This window comes from Ambystoma mexicanum, chromosome 1p (assembly GCF_040938575.1).
Source record: "Ambystoma mexicanum isolate Mex_15411 chromosome 1p, UKY_AmexF1_1, whole genome shotgun sequence".
Taxonomy (NCBI): Eukaryota; Metazoa; Chordata; class Amphibia; order Caudata; family Ambystomatidae; genus Ambystoma; species Ambystoma mexicanum.
The window spans coordinates 998,167,648-998,187,453 of record NC_090921.1 but is presented as its reverse complement, the minus strand read 5'-3'; the positions used below and the strand labels follow the sequence as shown (position 1 = coordinate 998,187,453).

Sequence of the window (19,806 nt, the reverse complement as noted above, 5' to 3'; positions counted from 1 at the left end):
TTGACCTCCTTCAGCCCACACTGCTGCTATTCTTGCCTGGATCACGTTAGAGACGGACCCTTCCTCTCTCGTCTGCTCGGGTGCTGGCCCTGATGATACTGCCGCCACTTTCACCAGTTTATTTTGAACTAGTTTCGCTTCCTCAGCCAGTTGCCTTTGTATAGTTTCCTTTTCTCTCCCTTTCATTTGTCTACAGTGGTGAACTATAATACTTTGAATTTCGGGCCACCCCTTTGCTTCTACCCCAGCTATCTTGTCATGCGCTTTCTGTACTTTTCTGGGGAGCCCTCTTTTTACTATAAAATAGAATAGTGATGTTGATTGATGTGAAGCGCTGCCCGTTTCTGCTCTACACATCTCTTGAACCCTAAGAATGTACTACGCAGCGTCTTCCTTATCTCCCATTGTGCACTGCATTATTGACTGTAAACCTGAGGTGTCTGGGAACGTTCACCACAGCGCATCCCATAATCGAGCTTTAATCTAGTTGAACGATGCTCCATCATGGGCATCATTACTTAATATTACTCACGGGTACCCTGCTTTAATCCACACCGTCTCTGCCTGATCCCCAACTGCGGCTACTAACAAACTCTTCATATCCCCTATTGCTAAGGGTAACCCTGCTGTATTCTTTTCAAATGCATGGATCCATTTCCCAGCCGCCGCCGTGAGTTGGGGGAGTGCCTTAAGGAGGTTATTTTTGTTCATTTGTGCCCAAGGTATACAGTGCGGTCTCCCTACGCATTAATATACAAGTGGCATTTGCATTTTCAGTTTTCCTTTCCTGCCCTTAGTTGCACTTCCCTTTTTCTGTGCTAACGCTATTCTGCCAAACCTCTCCCTTAATCTCCCGTTCCATAGACTATCTAGCCTCAGTGTGGCCTGGGGTGCCTGTTTGGCCCCTCCATCTCCTTCTGTGTCGTCATAATCACTCCAATATTCCTTATCCCCCCCTTCCGGACCCTATATTCTCATAACCCAAGCTGTCCGTTTCCCTGTCCCACTCTACGGACGTTTCTTACAGGCGCACTGTCTATTCTGAATAGGAAGTCACCTGACTTCCACTTGTCCTCGGGTGGCTGTGGTGGTGTCCCTGCGGGCAAAATTGGGAGTTTCTCCCACCCTAGTCACTTCACATGCTGCCCGTAACCTGGCCAATCCAATTCAGTGCGTGTTGAGACCAGTGCTACCTCTAGGTCTCTCGCACTCACCCTGGTGTGGGAAGTGACTTCTGGCAGTGAGACGTATGGTGGGGGTGGGGCCGTACCTGGTGTGGCCACTCTAGTGCCTGCTGACATATGTCGGGTTGGTATGCCCTTCTGCTGGGCGAGTTGCTAGTGGATATATCCCCTTTTTAGTCTCCCCATTCCTCTCACCCTCCCCTGCTCCATTCTCTGGACTATAAAGCTTTGAATTTAGGGCCACCCCTTTGCTTCTACCCCAGCTATCTTGTCAAGCACTTTCTGTATTTCTTTGGGGAGGCCTCTTTTTACTATAAAATAGAATACTGATGCTGATTGATCCCAGGCGCTGCCCATTTCTGCTCTCCACATCTCTTGAACCTAAGAATGTACTGTAAAGCGTCTTCATCACCCACATTGCACTGCGTTATTGACTGTAAATGTGGGGTGTCTGGGAACGTTTGCCGCAGCGCATCCCATACTCTTGCTTTGATCAGTAGCCTCTGTGTGGTCTGGGGTGCCTGTTCTGCCCCTCCCGCTCTTCCTTCTGTGTTGTCAAAATCACTCCAATATTCCTCGTCCCCTCTTCAGGACCCTGCAATCTCATAACCCAAGCTGTCTGTTTCCCCGTCCCACTCTATGTGGACTTTTCTTATATGCGCACTGTCTTTTCTGACTAAGAAGTCACCTGACTTCCACTCATCCCCGGGTGGCTGTCGTGGTGTCCTTGTGGGCAACATTGGAGTTTCTCCCACCCTAATCACTTCACATGCTGCCCTTAACCTGGCCACAATTTAGTGTGTTTTGACGCCAGTGCTACCTCTGGGTCTCTCTCACTCACCCCGGTGTGGGCACTAACCTCCAGCGGTGAGACGTATGTGGGGTTGGGGTCGTACCTGGTGTGGCCACCATAGTGCCTGCTGACAATATGTCGGGTTGGTATACCCTTCTGCTGGGCAAATTGCTAGCGGATATATCCCCTTTTTAGGATCCCGGTTCTTCTCGCCGTTCTATGCTCCTTTCTCTGTGTTACTGTCATGCGTCGCCCCTCCTCTGTTTCTTCAAACATTTTCCAGGGTTTAATACTTCCTGTCTATTTTGTAACAGTCTCCCCTTATACTTTGCTGTCAGGAAGGTGGACATGTGTTCCAGTGCACATTTGTCAAAAGATCCTTGCTCTCGCCAGGAATGGGGCATTCCCCCTCTAGTCTCGGTCACCCATTGATTGTAGTACTTCTTAATTTTCTCACAATACAAGGGCAAGGCCTTACATATATGTTCTAAGGGTGTGTCTGTCCCTATGCTCGTGTCTGGCGTGTGTCTTGTATTTGGGATACGCCTATGCTACTGCGCTGCAGTAAAAATAGACATTTGTCTAGAACATTTAAAGCATATACAGTTCCGTCTTGTCTTTAGTACATGTCAATACCGTCAATTAGCTCACAGAAAAATCATCAATTCACTTCTCCCTCGCCCCTCTCTATTACCCCAATAGAGCTTCTTCACCTGCTCACTGCACACTTGCCTGATGCGGCCGCATACGTACACCAAGTATGCCCCTTCTGGGCCTCCACCTTACACATTAAAATATACCAACAAAACAAACTAAAATAACAAGCAAAAACAACAACCACTTCTTCTCCTGAGCTCTCTATTATACGGAGTTACTATGCTTCTACTTCTACTTCTATTTTTCCCGCACTGGTCGATACAGAGCACGTGGCACCACCCTTCTCCTTTACTCTGGGGGGCGGGACGAGCTGCCCTATTCAGTTTTCTCTTTCCCAATAGCCTTAAAAAGTAAAATAGAAATGGCCAGAAAAAAGAAAATCAACACAATCAACAAACTGAGGACACTTTCAATTTCAGTCACTGCGTGTTCACACTATTCACACTGCTCTATAGACCCAACTCTACTTTGTTATCCCCTGCAGGCTATACTCACGCATCCACGTTTTGCCAAAGACCTCAGTTCACAGGGTTCAACAACCGGCCTGCACCTCTCCTTGGGCCCGCACCCCGCTCCAAAGAGCAGGTGGGATTCTGCAAAGATGGCTCCCACAAGACCACTCAGCGTACGTGTTTTGGGACTGGTCAATATAGGTGGGCACGGCCCTTCCGGAGAGGCTGCCTGGATACCTCTGCAGGTACGGGGGCGATGGGATCACGTCAGCAGGGTCACCAGATGAAGGCAAGTCCCTGTTAATCCACACTCCAGAGTGAATACAACCCTCTAGGGAAATAAGCCAGGAGATAGCTTGCAAGGATAACAAGGTTTAATTGTATAGAATATAAAATATCAGCAAAGGACTCTGCTGCTCGAGAACGTTCTGGTTAATCATAAGACAAGCAGGAGCTAAAAAGGCTGAGTGGCGCCATCACATATAGAACAACCTAGCGCCACTGATTGGTGAGTCCATATACATTGACCTGCTCCATAGGGGATGCCAGGCTACAATTGATTAGTTCCTTCGCCGTTTGTCGGGATCCGCGTGGGTCAGCTGGGCACATCTTGTTTTCTGGTGAAGGTCAGGTTGCTCATGAAGTACAGTGTTACATCTGAACTAGCACACTAAGCCTACTACTATATCACTGTGGCATGCACCTGGGTGGCTCAGGGATTGGTGCCAGGGGGAAGGGAGGATGAAATACAGTCACACTGACCCAAATATTCTGGGCTTCGTTGATACCGCTCCTCTCGCACCCAAGGTCTCCACCCTGGTTTTGATCTATAATGTATCCCTCCCTGTACCTCGTGTATTAACAGCGTCCTTGGAGTAATTTCCAGTTAGTTCAAAAAGGATCTGGGTGTCATCCGCATAGTTTGCAAATTGGAAACCCAGTCCGTCTAGAAGATCAAGGAATGGCCGAACAGAGATATTAAACAACAAGGGGGACAGACATGACCCCTGAGGTTCGCCACATGTCAGAAGAATGGGTGGAGCCTGAGCCTTTTCAACTGGCACTCTGGATGTTCTAGGACCCAGAAATCCACTGGGCAGCTTTTTATGAACAGTTGGCAATGGTTAACAGTCTCTCAAGTAATAGACTGTGGTCAATAAGATCAAATGCCTCCGAAAGATCTAATAGTAGAAGCGGGGCTAGGTGGTGTAAGAAACTGATGGGGGCAACAGTAAAGACAGACACAAGTGATCAGAGTTCAAGGGTGTTTATTGAACTTAATAATGTTACATGTTAAAGGTATTTGTATAGCGCACCGTCACCAACGGAGTTGGTCCCCAGGCGGCTCTGTAAACGAGAATGCAGGTTAGGTTAGTAAGGTGAAGAGGGAGTAGGATAGTGAGAGGAGTGGTGTCCTTTTGGCAGCTTCAGTTCAGTTTACACTGTGCGCTGAGCCTTGGTGCGAGTTTCGGATCGAAGTCAGGCCTCGTGTGCGGTTGGTGTGGCTTATGTGTTGTTTGTTTTGTTGCAGTGTGGTGAAGTGCGTACGTCTTGCTGTGCGAGAAGTGATTGTGTGGGTTTCTGTCCGAGTTAAGTATGCAGAATATTTTATTTTGTTGTTTTTTTTGGTTAGTGGGTTATAGGTCTCGCAGCTGACCTTTGCACTTTTGCTAAGTGCTTATAGTTAAGAATCCTGTGTGGTGGGGCAGAGGCCCAGGTCTCATAATACACGACATTTCACCATACAATAGACAAAGATGGAGGCTGCACCTAGAGTTGAGAGTCCTGTAAGGTAGGACAAGGCCCCCGTTTCACAGTAAGTGGGTTTGCGCATACAATAGGCTAAAATGGAGGCTACATCTGGATTCGGCTACACCAGGCTAATATTCACAGTTCTATCCAAGTGTGGGACTTGCTAACCTTCACAGTCCTTCCTAGATGTGACGCAGGCTAATGTACGATCTAGGTGCGGCACATGGTAATATTCACCAATCTAGATGCAACGCTGGCTGATGATCGCAATTCTATCTAAGTGTGGCACATGCTAATATTCACAGTTCTAAGTGTGGGACTTGCTAACATTCACAATTCAATGTAAGTGCAGCATTTGTTAACCCTCACGGCCCTATCCAAAAGCGACACAGGACAATGTACACAACTCTATTTAGGTGCAGAACATGCCAATATTCACCAATCTATCTAAATGCGATGCTGGCTGATGATCACAATTCTATCTAAGTGTGGCACATGCTAGTATTCACATTCCCAAGTGTGGGACTAGCTAACATTCACAATTCAATCTAATCTAAGCGCAGCATTTGTTAACCTTCACAGTCCAATCCAGATGCGGCGCCGGGCAATGTCACAGTTCTATCCAAGTGTGGCACATGCTAATATTCACAATTCTAAGTGTGTGACTGGTTAACTTCACAATTCCATCTAGGTGTGGCACATGCTAAAATTCACAGTTCCGTTGTAGGGTAATGTAGAATGGCCGGGGTTTTCTGGAGTAGAGTAATTGCTCTACTCCCCACCCATGCCACACTTACTTTGGTGGTTGTTGCTGGTTGACGGCTGGCCACTGGCTTCCCCTGCTGACACCTAACGACACACCTTGGAGCCGCCAATGTAGGAGCTGCCCTTTGCCTTGGGGCCCCTAGTCGCAGGGGCTGCCGGGCAGAGGGCTGCCCTGGGAGAGACTATTAAATACGGGAGTTGCCCAATCCGTAGGGGGCGGGTCAGGGGTGTAGGAGAGGCTAGGGCTAGGCTCTTGACATGTTCAGTGCATAAAGCACTGACCAATCACGGGGCAGGGAGTGATGGGAGGCAGGCGGTAGATTCAGGAAGTGTTTTGGGGCTTGTTAAGGTTCCGAGAACACCTGGGGGAATTTTACTTGGTTTTAAATGTTAAGGGCTAACTAAATGGGCACACAAATGCAGCACAAGATGCTGTTTGCCATGCAACCTTACCTCAGAGCTCCAGATGGGAAAAGCTCCAGGGACACGCTGTGGGGGCTAGGCTCTCAAGTGTTCAGTGCATAAAGCACTGACCGATCACGGGGTAGGGAGGGATGGGAGGTGGGCGGGGGATTCAGGAAGTGGGCCGGGGCTTGTTAAGGTGCCGAGAGCACCTGGGGGAATTTTACTTGGTTTCAAATATTAAGGGCTAACTAAATGGGCGCACAAATGCAGCACAAGACGCTGTTTGCAATGCAACCTTACCTCAGAGCTCCAGGGTGGGTGAGATGAACGTCTAATCTAAACCTAAATCTAAATGGGAGCAAGCTGCCACCATCAAATAATAATAAGGCAATCTGAGTGGCATCTTGTCAAATAAAAAGGGCCTATGCTAAAAAAAAAAAAAGAAATTACCAATCCTTACCACTAGCTACAAAATAAAAGTGTGGGATAATGTTCACCAGAAAAGAAAGAAGTGTTCACAAAATGATAAGTCAGGATGATATGGCTGGATCTCCCTTCCCCACGTTTGAGGCACAGGAAAAGGCGGGACTCTCGAGCACAGCACACTCCTGGGCCTCGACAGTACGAGGCTCCCAGTTCTCTCCACGGTATCAAAACCCCTTTCCTGCAAAAGTCTCTTGCCTTAGAAGGTTTGCTGATTCAAAGTAACAAACAAACAAACAAAAGTTCTCTGTGATCTTGCACCTTGGGCAATTGTTCTTTGCCCAGATTTCACAATGACAAACAAACAAAGGTTCTTTGGGCGTTTGCTCTCAGCCCCTGGGATCTCCCTCTCCCGGGCTTGGATCCGCCTTACAAAAACGGGCCACCCTCCGTCGAGTTCAATACGGCCTTTCTTCAACACAGTTCATGTATTGCTAATACAGTTCATGTATTGCTCAGTTTTATCAGAAAGCAGGGTTTCTTTCTCTTTAGTTTTCTTTCGACATCTGTCGGGTTCACACTTATCAATTATCACAGTTCACAGTCGAAGTGGAAAGCGGGGTTCCCTTCCCCTAGCTTTTCTCTGGCAACAGGTCAGAGACTTTCGATTGTACAAGGGATTTGATGTGACCCTTGTAGGACACCTGTGACGCCTTACCCCACCCTTTCCTCGGGCCTTCTGGTTGTTGTAGTTTCAAAAAGAGGTCCCGGTCAGAGCCTCTCGAATGAGCGCCCACATGGCGCCGGATCACTCTGTACCTGGACCTCAACTGGGCTTTCTTTAAAGTTCAAACATACACCCAAGTCCTTTCTTCTTGCGTTCAGAATGTTGCTACTCGCAACCTTGGGATTAACACAATTCGGTTTGATATCAGCTTCCTCCGACTCACTGGCTGTGCTGAACCCGTTGGCTTCTTTGTTCTCTGCAGTCAAGGATAGTACCACAGTAGCCAGCTTGCCACTCCGCCAGCGTCATCAAAGCGCGAGGCCCCCGTATCCCATTGACCTCCGCATGCCAGCTGTAACTCCCGGTCTTATGATTTCCCTTCTGGAGGCTTAGTGGTTATGAGTTGAAAAGAGCAAAGGCAACTCCCCCTTCATCTTCCTTCCAGGTCTCACAGCTTTTCTTCTCCCTTTGTGCTGCCGGTTTGGTGTAGCTGTCTCCTCGTGCGTTCGTCCTTGCTCGAAGTGTGCTTTCATGCGCCGTCTTTTATCCCTTTGGGGAAGGCAAAGGGCCGACAGGTGTGCGTAGTCATTGTCAATTGCCTGACACTGCCTGACCAGAGGGTTGGGACATGTCAGGTAAACGGTTTTGGTGTTAGTCTGTTGTCTATTACCATGTAATAAAGTGTTTGTGTGGAAAAAGGAGGGCGGTGTGTTGAGCTTCTAAATATCCTGCACGTTAGGATGGGGAAAGGGTGTTACAGGGAAGGGGATACGGAGTCTCAATCCTCAGTGTCCCGCTTTCACTTCCCGAAGACCCCTCGCCCAGGTGATCCTCCACCACTGGTTCACCCCCGGGTACTAGATCCAATAGTGATGGCTGTGTCCTGGCCACCTGGATGACAGATCTCCAGGTACCAGCAGGTGAGACACCTTCAGGTTTCTCACAGTGGCTCCTCTCCAATTCCCACAATATTGGATAAAAGATCCAGATGGCCGTCTCTGTTCCATGTTGGGATCTGAAGCCAGATTGGTGTATATTAAGAAGTTTATTTTCTTCAATAAATTTCAGGATTGCAAATATGCCACTCTATCCAAAATCTTCAGCAAGTATGGTACATTGGTAATTGCCTGATGTTTCTTGGAGACTGCAGGATTGAGATAATTATTTTTCATAAGAGGGCTGACCCAAACGTCCTTCAGGGCAGCAGGTACAAGGCCTGACTCAAATGAGGAATTAATCATCTTAGTGATCCACAGGATCAGGACGTCTAGAGAACCTATCAAGATATCAGCAGGGCATGAGTTCCCCAAACAGGATGTGGACATGTTGGTAACACTCACCAATACTTCACTTGCCGAGCAACTATGAAAGTCAAATTTAGGGAGAGTACTGAATTGGCCAAGAGTGTGCCATCTAAGTTAGTGAGGTCCTTGTTGATTTCAAGGTTAGCCAATTGATTAGATATAGTTAACTGGTGTCATATACGAAGTTACCGCAGCAAGTGGGGAGGAGTGTGCTCATTGGTACTAATAAGTAAACCAGCCTTGGTAGTACCACAAAGTGACTTGCAGACAATACATTTTCCAAAAATGGATGCACACTTAAAGAAAAGATCACTCAATCTCCATCGTGAAAAGAGAATTATTTCTCAGAAGATGCATATTATGACATTCCAGATGAACAAACTATTTAGCCAAACAACAGTGATACTGACATCTATTTATATTCATGCCAGGACTCCAGGCTGCAACAAATCCCAAGTGGTTGCAGATTACAAGATGGGGGCTGCTACAAACAAGAAATTCAACAATAAAAGGATTCAATGCGATTCGAGACGAAATGAGGGCTATTAGGCTTATGACTCTCCAGAACAGGTATTTTCTGGACTTGATTACAGCACTGGAAGGAGGCGTGTGTGCAAAGATCGGGACTTCTTGCTGCACATTTACACCTGCCCATGATGACGAGAATGAAACTCTGACAGAAGCAATAACTATTGTGTCAATGTTGCACACAAAGATGGTGGAGGAAGTAGACGAAATTGAAGATTATGATTGGTTTACATCTCTGTTCTCATGGATTCCAACTTGGCAAGCAAATGCTTTCAAAATACTTTGAACAATACTAGTGTTTGTGTTGCTAGGATTCTGTCTCATAAGGATCATTGTGGGACAATGCAAGAAGACAGCCAAGAAAGCTATTGGGATGAAGAGAATGATTGACATTGATGCTTGAATGGGTGAGCAGATGCAAAATGAAGCCAATACCTGCAAGAATATTTTTTAAGAAAGCACTCTTGCACCGCCAGGAACCAAGTTCCATTATCCTAAGGAGCGGAAAACATATGTGGAATGTTGGATATTCTGTTCACAATTCGGAGAGTGCTGCCACATGACTTGGTGTGGATGAACACCAAGAATGCAGGACACCTGAGTGGGGATTTGGATCCCAAAAAATAAGCAGGAAAAAGAAAAAATGCTGATAAATGATGAAGAGGTGATAAGAACCATGGAAGAAGAGAATTTAGGTGAAAATTCGACCAGTGTCAGGAATGTTGAGAAGCAGGTAGGCACTATCCTGCCAGTCCCCACCCCCTCCAACACTGTCATATTGGAGCAGTTGGGATATGTGGGACCCCTTTATCGTTCCTATACCGCATCAAGTGTATGAGAGCCGTTGTGCACTCAGACAGTCATACAGAATGTACCCTTGCACTGAAAGTGTGGAAGGAGGTCGCATGGAAGGATGTCGTATGCCAGGGTGTCAGAATGCATCGATGGAAATCATGGACGGACGTTAAAATAAAATCTGACAAGTACAAAGTGATGTCATGAAGAAGATATATGAACCTATGTTGAAACAATATGAAAATACTGAGTAATAAAGTAACTGAAGTACTAAGATTAACATGAATCTGAAGTTAAAGTGATCATGAATCTAAAAAGAAATGCAGTTACTTATTGACCAATAACTGTAAATACGCAGTAACGCAAGGAAGACAGACAACATTTAGGGCCTCATTACACGGTAGGCGGTAAAAATCGCCAGTTACCGGCATGGCGTAATTAGCGTGTCCGCCCTCGCAAGAGGCCGCAAATTGCGTGCCATTACGAGATCGCGGGCACGAGCCTACCGCCATGACGGAAATGAGCCTACCGCCATGCCGCAAAAGTCCCCAGAAAGTCCCTTAATGGCATCGTCGAAAGCACTGTTAGCACTTCCGACCTGCCGCCACATGCAAATTGCGGTCTTCGCAAATACCGGTGACCGCCATTAGCGGTCACCGCTAATAACGGTTACCGTAATTTTGCGGAACCGGAAATAGCGTCATCGCACCGGAACGGGAAAGAGCACAGCGGCCATCTTTAAAAACACAATCCATTGCCATCCTCCTTATCCAGGACACCTTACCAGGAACCACGTTGGAAAATACACCAAGGACACCGTAAAGATGCCCAAGGCCGTTAAAAAAAATCGTCTGAGCGGCAACGCAAGGAGAAATTTAGCAAGGAGGAGCTCCTTATGCTCACGCAGACACTAGCAGAAAATGCCCAGGTGGTCTTCAATAACGACATGCGTCGGGAGACCATTGTGAAGAAGAAGGCCATCTGGGAAGCGGTAGCCCACAAGGTCAGCGCGGTAGGCACCACAACCCGCACAGTTAAAGACTGCCGAAAGAGGTGGGATGACCTCCGGCTCCGTGTGCGGAACATTCTATCCGTTAACCGCAACCTGGCTACGGGCACAGGAGGAGGCAGTGAATCGCCAATCAAGCTCACTGAGTGGGAGGAGATGTGTGCATCAACTATCGGGGTGGAATCCATCGGGGGAGTTGGACAAATGGAGCATGGCGTGGCCATTTCGTCCGATGGAGGTGAGTGTATGCATCAAACAATGCACAGTGAAATGTGATGTTCCCCCCCAATCATGTGTCCATATGAATGCCGTGGATCCAGCCACAAACAAACATGCATGCATCACCACATACCCCTACAACACAGAGCCATTCATGCATGACCCACCCAACATCCCCATTACCTGCATCCACACTAAAGAGCCCTAAATGCATAGAACGGCATGACGTATTCATTTAGCTCAAGGCAGGTCGACCCATGACTGATGGTTTTCCACATTTCTCACCCGTACAGGATCACACACTGACACTGAGGAGGCACGCACTTCCACACCTGCTCCCACATCCAGCAAAAAACCCAGGAGGGATGCCACAGGGGACATCGCCACATCCGCAAGGGCAGCCAGGACGAGTGACCATGACCACAGGGACAAAGGCAGCCGGAACACCAGTTGCACGCATCCACAGGCCATGCCTGCTCCCGTCGTGGCACCCACGGAAGTGTGTCTCCCAGCAGGTGAAGGCAGCATCGAGGGAATGCACTCTGCTGCCACCAGCTCAACGGGTGAGGCAGCAGCCACTGCCCCACCTTCAGATGAGGAGGAAACACCTGCCATTGATGATGAAAGCCAGAGCCCCAGACCAACAAGCCCCTTACTGGCAAGCCCGAGGTTCTCTTCAGGTCTGGGTAGTCATGGAGAATCACCCACCCCTGAAGGGCCATGGAGCCCCCAGGTATTCTCTCCTGATGCAAGTGCAATGGATCCAGGTGCATCAGCCATCCCACCAGCACCCACCATGCGACATGACCTCTCGTCCAGCTTTCAGAGGCAGACCGAGATGAGTGGCCTAGTAGGGCAACATGTGGCTGAGACAGCCCGCCTGAGGGAGGACATTGCTACACTTGCACAGCAGACGAGGGAGGGCATGGAGGCATGCACCAACCGAATCTGCAGTGAAATGGCCCAACTGCGGCAGGCCATGAACCGCATAGCAGACGCAATTGAGCGTCGGTGCCCACTCATGGCCCAGGAAGAACCAGGCCCCTCCTCGTCTGGGAGTTCATGTCATACTAGTCCCCTACGCCGGTCTATGCGGAACCTGCGGCGCACCGCTTCACAACCACCAGATGACGATGCAGGCACTGGCAAATAGGGCCACCAAGATTCGGGTGCCACATGTGGCGATGGACACATTCACGCCATGAGACTCACATGGGAGTGTTGAGGGGGGAGGGGGGTAAGGGTGTATTTGGGTGTATTGTGGGGGGAGGGGGGTAAGGGTGTATTTGGGTGTGTTGAGGGGGGAGGGGGGTAAGGGTGTATTTGGGTGTGTTGAGGGGGAAGGGGGGTAAGGGTGTATTTGTGGAGTTGGGGTAATGCACTTTTCATCACATTATGTTCAATATACACTGTTCTGAGTTTGAAACCCAAGCGTGGTCTCCATTATTGTGTATGTGTCATTCATTGTGGACAGGGTCCTTCGTGGGCCTCGAAACATGCACCAGGGCAACAATACCCGTCTACGTCCATGCTATTTCACCTTGGTGCCTGATGAGATTCCAGAATCAGATGCTGATGCACATCGTGTGCCTCCTTGGCACTGCCTCTTTCATGTCCTGCCGGGGCATTCCACCCGCACTCATCCCCAGCCACATCATACTCTTCTGGTGGTTGCATGTCAATTTCAAGTGGCATAGGCACATTCCATCATATGCACATTTTGTGATGCTCTACACATGCCATGGTGGTCTTTGCCACTTTGACACGGCCATACAGGAGTGCCACACCCAGGCCGCTTAGGCAGCGGAGCACTGTCATTGGAAGGATGTGCAATATTGTTGTCCTCTTCCTGATGGTTCTGTGGGTTCCGTACAGGGGTTAGGAGCCACCTCCTCAGTGGATAGCTGGCATCGCCTGTATGGTGTGAGGAATGGGTACCTGTTACGGCTCACCTCTGGTGCTGGCTGTTGTTGGTGCTGCACTGCTATCATGTACTCCAGCCCATCATGTCATGCTGCTGCTATTGGGACCATCTTGGTGTGGGAAGGGGTGTGGTGTGCTCTTTTGTGCTGCCTGTCTCCATTGCATACACCTGTGCTGATTGTGTCCACCTGTGGCAGATGGGTACACTGCTCAGGTCTCTTAACGGGTGCTTTTCGATGCCGTTATTTGCGCCATGCTGGTAAGGGTTTTTTAGGTGTTTTCCATGCCGCGAATGCCATGTCCGCATGGCTTGTGATGCCCTGGTATTAGCGCCATGGCGCTAATTCCGGCATGGGGGTTGCGCGCCCGCGGCCTTGCCGCTATTAGTGGCACCGTAATTAACGGGTGTGCTAATAGCGGTGGGTCCAGGTCGTGATTGGCTTGGGAAATCACTGGTACCGGTAATTCATTACCGGTACCGGTATTCCCTTACCGCACAACGTGTAATGAGACCCTTAGAAGCTTGCTATAGAGGAATATATAACATGGCAAGGACGGCCATATTAGGAAAATGGACGCCGGGTCACGTTGAATGTAACCAAGCTACCTCAGAAACAAACCGAAGCTGTAAGAATCAGAAGGCATGAAAAAAGACAGCCTCGTAAAAGACGATCAGTCAAGACTGACAAGAGTGAAGGTTTTATTTTTAAAGGATAAGTACAGAGCACAAAGGGAATATATGGATAAGCGTTAAGCATGTGAGAGACATTCTTTTTAGATGAAGAAAGACAAAAACATCTAAGAGAGCCAAACTGCTGGTCAATTAAAATTGTATAAAGTTCATATGAGATAGAGTGAGCAAGTCTCTAGAGGCCAAGAGGAGCAACAGCACCTTGCATAATTTAATCAAATAGCAGTAAATGGAAGGCTAAAATTGACAAATTTGTGGTCCACTCACACGTGACCCAGAAGTTGAAAACAAAGATTATTCATTAGACCTTTAAGCTAAGATAGTGGTGTACTCATACTCCCTTGAATGTTCCAGAACAGTGAGCAGCAACAAGGTCCACTACAAATGGCAGATTTTGGCTGAAGGCCTACTGATGACAGACGATGGTCTATTTGGGAAAACGGGGAGTAGTCTGATGGGATTCAAACACCTAAGTTACGTTTCACGTATGTTCTGTAAGGAGCTGAAAGTCCAAGGTTGGGATTGTATCCCAACCAATCAGTGGGAATGAGGGACAACCTAACATACAGTGTTGCAAGAGCCAACCCCCTGATGTTTTGTCCATCATGATCAGTACTACATGCATTTAGAGGTAGTTCAAGGCCTGCCCTCCAGACATGTGGTAACTAATGAAGTAGTAGATATGTTCCCTTAACCAATCCCTCAGTTCGATAGGTTTTGTATTTTGTCACGTAGAATTACATCATAGATGGCGTATACTGGGGTATAAGAACTCCATGTAATCAAGTCACTGTGTGAGTGTGCAAACATCATTCCGATGTCCGTCAGATGACTGTGCTTTATTAAACTGATAATAAAGTAGTACTGTGCCATATTCTATGAGTCTGTCCAGTTATTTGGCCCAAGATCTATTATTGTAATTCCATCTAGCAGAAAGATGCTTCAAGGTGCTAGAACACAACCCTATGAGTGTTCCTCCATAGTGGCAGGAGGGAAACCATAGGGGCTGTGAGAGGGGTTGTGAATTATTTGTATGCATTTCTAACACACAATCTAATGACCATCCTGAATAAACAACTATAGAAAGAAAATAAAGTTACTTATTGACTACTCTACTCCTAGTGCATAGTCCCCTTTACTCCATGCTCTATGGGCAGCCCCCTTATGGCACAGTACTGGATCAATTTCCACTGCAATATGTATTTTAGCCTACAAATTTAAAGGTGTGCCTGGTGCAGTACATAGCTCCACCAGTCCTGTCCCCCTTGCACCACCCATGTATGCCCCTTGTTGGCATTATGGCTTTGACAGCACTAACTATATCTGTTTACAGGGGCTGGAGGGAGGTTTGTATGGCAGAAAGGCATATGCGACTTTCTTACTCCTGTGTCATGTCTCTTTTCTGCCATACAATATGGGAAGTTGCAAGTTTAATCTACCAGAGGGAAGAGGATCCTTAACTAAATCAGGAAGAGATTCTTCAACACTGCCTGCCCAAAAACTGCATCCACTCAGGAAAGAACATCCATGCAGTAGTGTTTGCAAAAGGTTGAAGGCATGGGCCCATGAGGCTGCCCTCATAAGAACATCCTGAATACCCTGCTTCTGAAAAGCAAGGGTTGTGTCGCTTGATCTAACCATGTGAGCATGCAGACCCAGAGGAGGCTTCTGTTTTGGTGACTTGCAAGACTCCAAAATAGCAGAGACCATCCACCTTGCTTTTAGAGGCTTGGAAGCTTAGCAGGCAACCTGTCTCCTGTCTCCTGAGCCCAGCACTACAAAAGCTATAGCTGAAATCGTATCATCTTGAGCGTGGTGAAGAGAACAGAAAGGATGCAAGTTGCTAACAATCCAAGTAATCTCTGATACAACCATGCGAAAGTAAATGCTTGGCTGTTGCTCGGATGTCTGCTTCTCTTCTCCCCAATCAAGTCACCCCAGAAATCTATAAAAGTCCATTGTTTTTCAGGGAACATTTTCAGATTTCCAAATAATTATTGTGAACCCTAGTTCCAAAGGAGGAGAGACTGCAGAGAGAGTTAACCACCTCTGTTGAATTCCGTATCACCTGTCATCTAAATAGAGGTTAACATTATTACATTTAGACATCCGAGCACCCTTGGCCAAATTCACAATCTTGATGAAAACCTGAATTGAGACTGAAGGGCCGGGCTGTGTACTGAAAATGCGGATTTATTATTGAAAATCTGAGATCTACAGAGCATAAACAATCTCACGCACAAAGTCATTCTGAAATCTATGTTGGCATCACCATCTTGTATTATTCTAAAGGGAGGAAAAGATTGAAGAAAGAAAGGTCCAGCAACACCCTCATGTCGGCATGGTTCTTACTGGGGACTGGGAGAAACCAGAAGGTGTCTCAGCTGCTAGTCCCCGTGAGTATCTCTCTCATGTGGCCAGGGCATGGCCATCGCATTTGGATCCAGACCCTGGGTGTGGACCAGTGCGGGAGGATCACCTGGTTGAGGGGGCTTCGGGGAGTGGGACACCTGATTGCGAGACGTGGTATCCCTCTCCCTGCAACACCTTTACCCCATCCTACGTGCTAGGCTATATAGGAACTCTACCCATCCCCTCTTTCCCTGCAAAAACACTTTCAAACTGACAGCCCACTCTGGGAGAAAAGAGACTCACACCCGAACAGTGTACCTGACATGTCCCCCTACTATGGTGGGGCAAGGTCAGGCAATTACTGGTAACCATTCACACCTGATTTCCATTAAGCTTCTCCAAGGCGGAGCACGAGAGTACACTTTGAGCGAGGCAAAGCAAATGAAGGAACAGCAGGTTCAAGACAGCAGTTGAATGAGGGAAGAAAGACGGCAAACCAAGAAGGGTTTGCAAGGAGGGAGATACCCTTGACTTTTTGTGTGGAAAGCCGTTACTTTCTAGAAACCTTCAGATTAAAAAGCGTGAGGCCAGGAAACCAGACTAAAGAATCCTGCTTTATGTGTCGGAGATACCCAGGGGCCTCCTGCATGGCTGACCGAGTTAGGGAGAAGCAGCAGCCACCGTGGCTCCAAGATCAAAGAAACATCAACACAGCCGCTGAATTGGGGAGACCGATGCAAGAGCGGTCTGTGTTGAAGTCAAGGTTGCAAGTGGCAACATAGTATAAAGAACGAAAAGATAGAGATTGGTAACGCGTGTGATGAAAGACGTGAGGAGAGCCTAATGGCTGATGGATGCTTGAACTGTAGCAAAGAAGATACAATATTTGTGACAGAGTGGTCTGGCACTGCGAGTGTGCTCAATCGAAGGTCTCTGAAGTATTCAACCAAGAAGTGGCAGAATTTAAAGTAAAACACAAAGAATGAGAAATGGAAGGAATTGTAGTGGTCCTGCGACAGTTTAAGCAAAACCCGTTGCACAATAGAAAGTCTTTAGTTTTTTAAACAAAGGGGTCTGGGCACGAACAAGGGGGATCCGTGGTCCGGGCCTGAATGAGGGAGACCAATTGCGAACTTATGAATGTGAGAATCCGGATAAGAAATGAACTTTGGTTTTTGTTTGTTACATCATGCCCTCTGCAATAAGAGACTGTCATTGGGAGAGAGTCTTTGGCAGAAGGTGCTGTCGTCTGTGCTTTGAACTGTTTCCTCATGGCCAAGAAGCCAGAGTGTGTGTGAAGCCTAAATGTCCCGCCTTGCCCTGTGCCGAAAACTTGGGGAAGGGAAGCCAACTGCTCAACTATCCCGACATATTTCTTGAACACTTTTCTTTTGCCTACATTGTTGTCCCACATCATTTGTATTTAAAGTAAATATTGGCAATAGGTTTATTAGTATAGGCCCTTTTATTTTGACAGACTCCACTAGGACTGCGTTATTATTATTTGAAGTTCATAGCTTGCTCCCATCCTTAGATTTAGGATTAGATAGGCGATAAACCAACCCATTTGAAGTTCAATAAACACCCTTGAACTGTGATCACTTGTGTCTTTCTTCACTGTTTGATACCATGTCTTCCTTACAGGACTGAAATGCTGCAGGAATAGAATCTTAGTCCCCCTTCTGGAGCTGAGACCGAATCCACAGCTATTATACAGAGTAGCCTTGGTACCTTCCAGCAGATGTGCCAGGAGCGCAATTTGAAGAAAAGTGTACAATGGGGAAGAAGGTGGTAGGGGAGAGCTGAAATCCAGCTGAAACAACAAAGATTTCAAGGATCAGAAAATTGATGATGCCAGTCTCCAATTGCATGGTCAGCCTGCCACTGACTTGAGAGGTTGTGAATCTTATCTTATTGTTTTATGGAATCAGAGTCCGGTGAGGAGGGGGAAGAAAGAGTAGAATTCTTTTGTAGATGGGTGACTTTGCTTGTGTCGGTGAGAGTTCAGGGATATGTCGGCTATCTAGCATTCCGCCCTTGATAAACTCTAATACCCTGAAGGTGATGGACCTTGTGTCCTGGCCAATGTTCCCTGTAAGGTGCGCGCCTGTGCGGCCGCACACCTTTTGATTGTGAGCCGCGCATAGTGCTTATTTTGCCACGCACTGCAATCATCATTTTGTGATTTTTTTTTTTCCCAGCCCGCGGCCAGGAAGTCAAGTCGGACTCCTGGGGTGAAATGATTATTTATTTATTATTTTTTTTTTCATCCCGCGGCCGGGAAGTCAAGTCAGACTCCTGGGGGCTGGGCCGCCTGGGGCTGGGTTGGGCAGGGCAGGAGCCAGGAGGCACTCTGCAGTGTCTGCACACAATTCATCATCATAGCAAGTTAACACTAGATGTTGTTACCTTGCTTTGATGATTGCATCATGCATGCATCATAACTTATGATGCATGCAGATGCATGTGTAGCAAGCAGGCAGCATCATTCAAAATGGTGGGCGGGCCACCGGCGGCCGTGGGGGGCCGGTGCCGTGTGGTGCTCGGCCCGCGCTCTGCTCGGGCCGGCCGAGTTCAACGTTTACTTTGATCTGTGGAGGGAGGCGGCAGGCGGCTGAAGCAATTGCACACACTAAAGCAATTGTAACACCTGCCGCCTCCCTCCGAGTCCTGACCCTGGGGGGGCAGCCTGCCTGCAAGGCTGAGCTGGGGCCCAGTGACATTGCACACTAGTTGCTTCAACTTTGGAGGAAGTAACAACAAATTTGTTGTTGCACTTCTTTACAAAGTTGAAACAACTTCCACTTGTGCCTGGGGGAAGAACAAGCCAATGAAAATTCGTGTCCACCCAGACTCAGTGCCGCCAGGTCCATCACGGCGTGACGCACGTGACTGATGCTATTGGGCCTCTGACCCGCCCTGGCCCTGGCCCTGGCTGGGCATGATTTATTGGGGTGCACCAGTGGACCTCAGTCACCAGTCACACCACCAGCCAGCCCAGTGCCCAGCCCACACACAGGACAGCCACACTGAGGAGGACCACCAGGCGAGGCGACGACGACCCAGGCCACAGTCAGCAGCCAACAGTCAGCCTGCCACTGTGCTACAAGGTAAGGAGGAGAGGACTCTCGTCTTATAAAAGGGTTTGGCAAAAAACGCTATGGTGTGTTTCCCCATGGACGTCACCCAGCCGCACCCTCCCCCCCACCCATGTGCGCCCCATGCTATGAGGTGCCCCGGTAGTTCTTGAAGCCACCCTGCCTGTTTTCGCGCCCAGGCCCTCCAACCTGAAGAAGGCCCAGCCAGCAGCTCCTGGGGATTTATGGGGGTGGGTCTGGCTACAGCAGCTCCTGGGGATTTATGAGGGAGGGGGGTCTGGCTACCGGCTGCCGCCGGCCCCGTCCAAGCACCGATTGGGCCTTGCCTTCACGGCGTTGCCGTGTCCTGATGGGGGGCACCCCACCCGAGACGCTCTATTTAAGCGGGGTGACCTGTCGGCTCAGGAGGGCCATGGACCCTCCTGGGGCTGACGGGCCAGTGGGCCCACTGCACCAGGCCTGCTCACTATCCGACTGTGCCTGCTGGCTGGCGGCCAGGTCCGAATTTATGCAAATCTCGGGCCGAGCAGGGCCTGATGGGAGAAATGAACTGTGCTACAATGTGCCTCTTCTGCTGGGCTCTGCCTGCCGGAGCTTCTCCCTGCATGTGGGGCAGGCAGCTCTGCAGACGCTCAGGGCTTCTGGGAGGGCTGGGTCTGGGTCAGTGCCGGCCTTCTCACCCTCGCTTAGCGGGGCTTCCAGAACAGGCCCCGCCGCCCAACCCCTGCC

The 19,806-nt window shown here is 48.5% G+C and overlaps 1 protein-coding gene across 1 annotated transcript in view; it reads right to left on the bottom strand.

Annotated features, from left to right (window-relative positions):
- Nucleotides 1–19,806, bottom strand: part of HYDIN (HYDIN axonemal central pair apparatus protein) — a 3,273,799-nt gene that overhangs the window by 1,805,053 nt on the left and 1,448,940 nt on the right. The gene's annotated exons all lie outside the window — the stretch shown is intronic.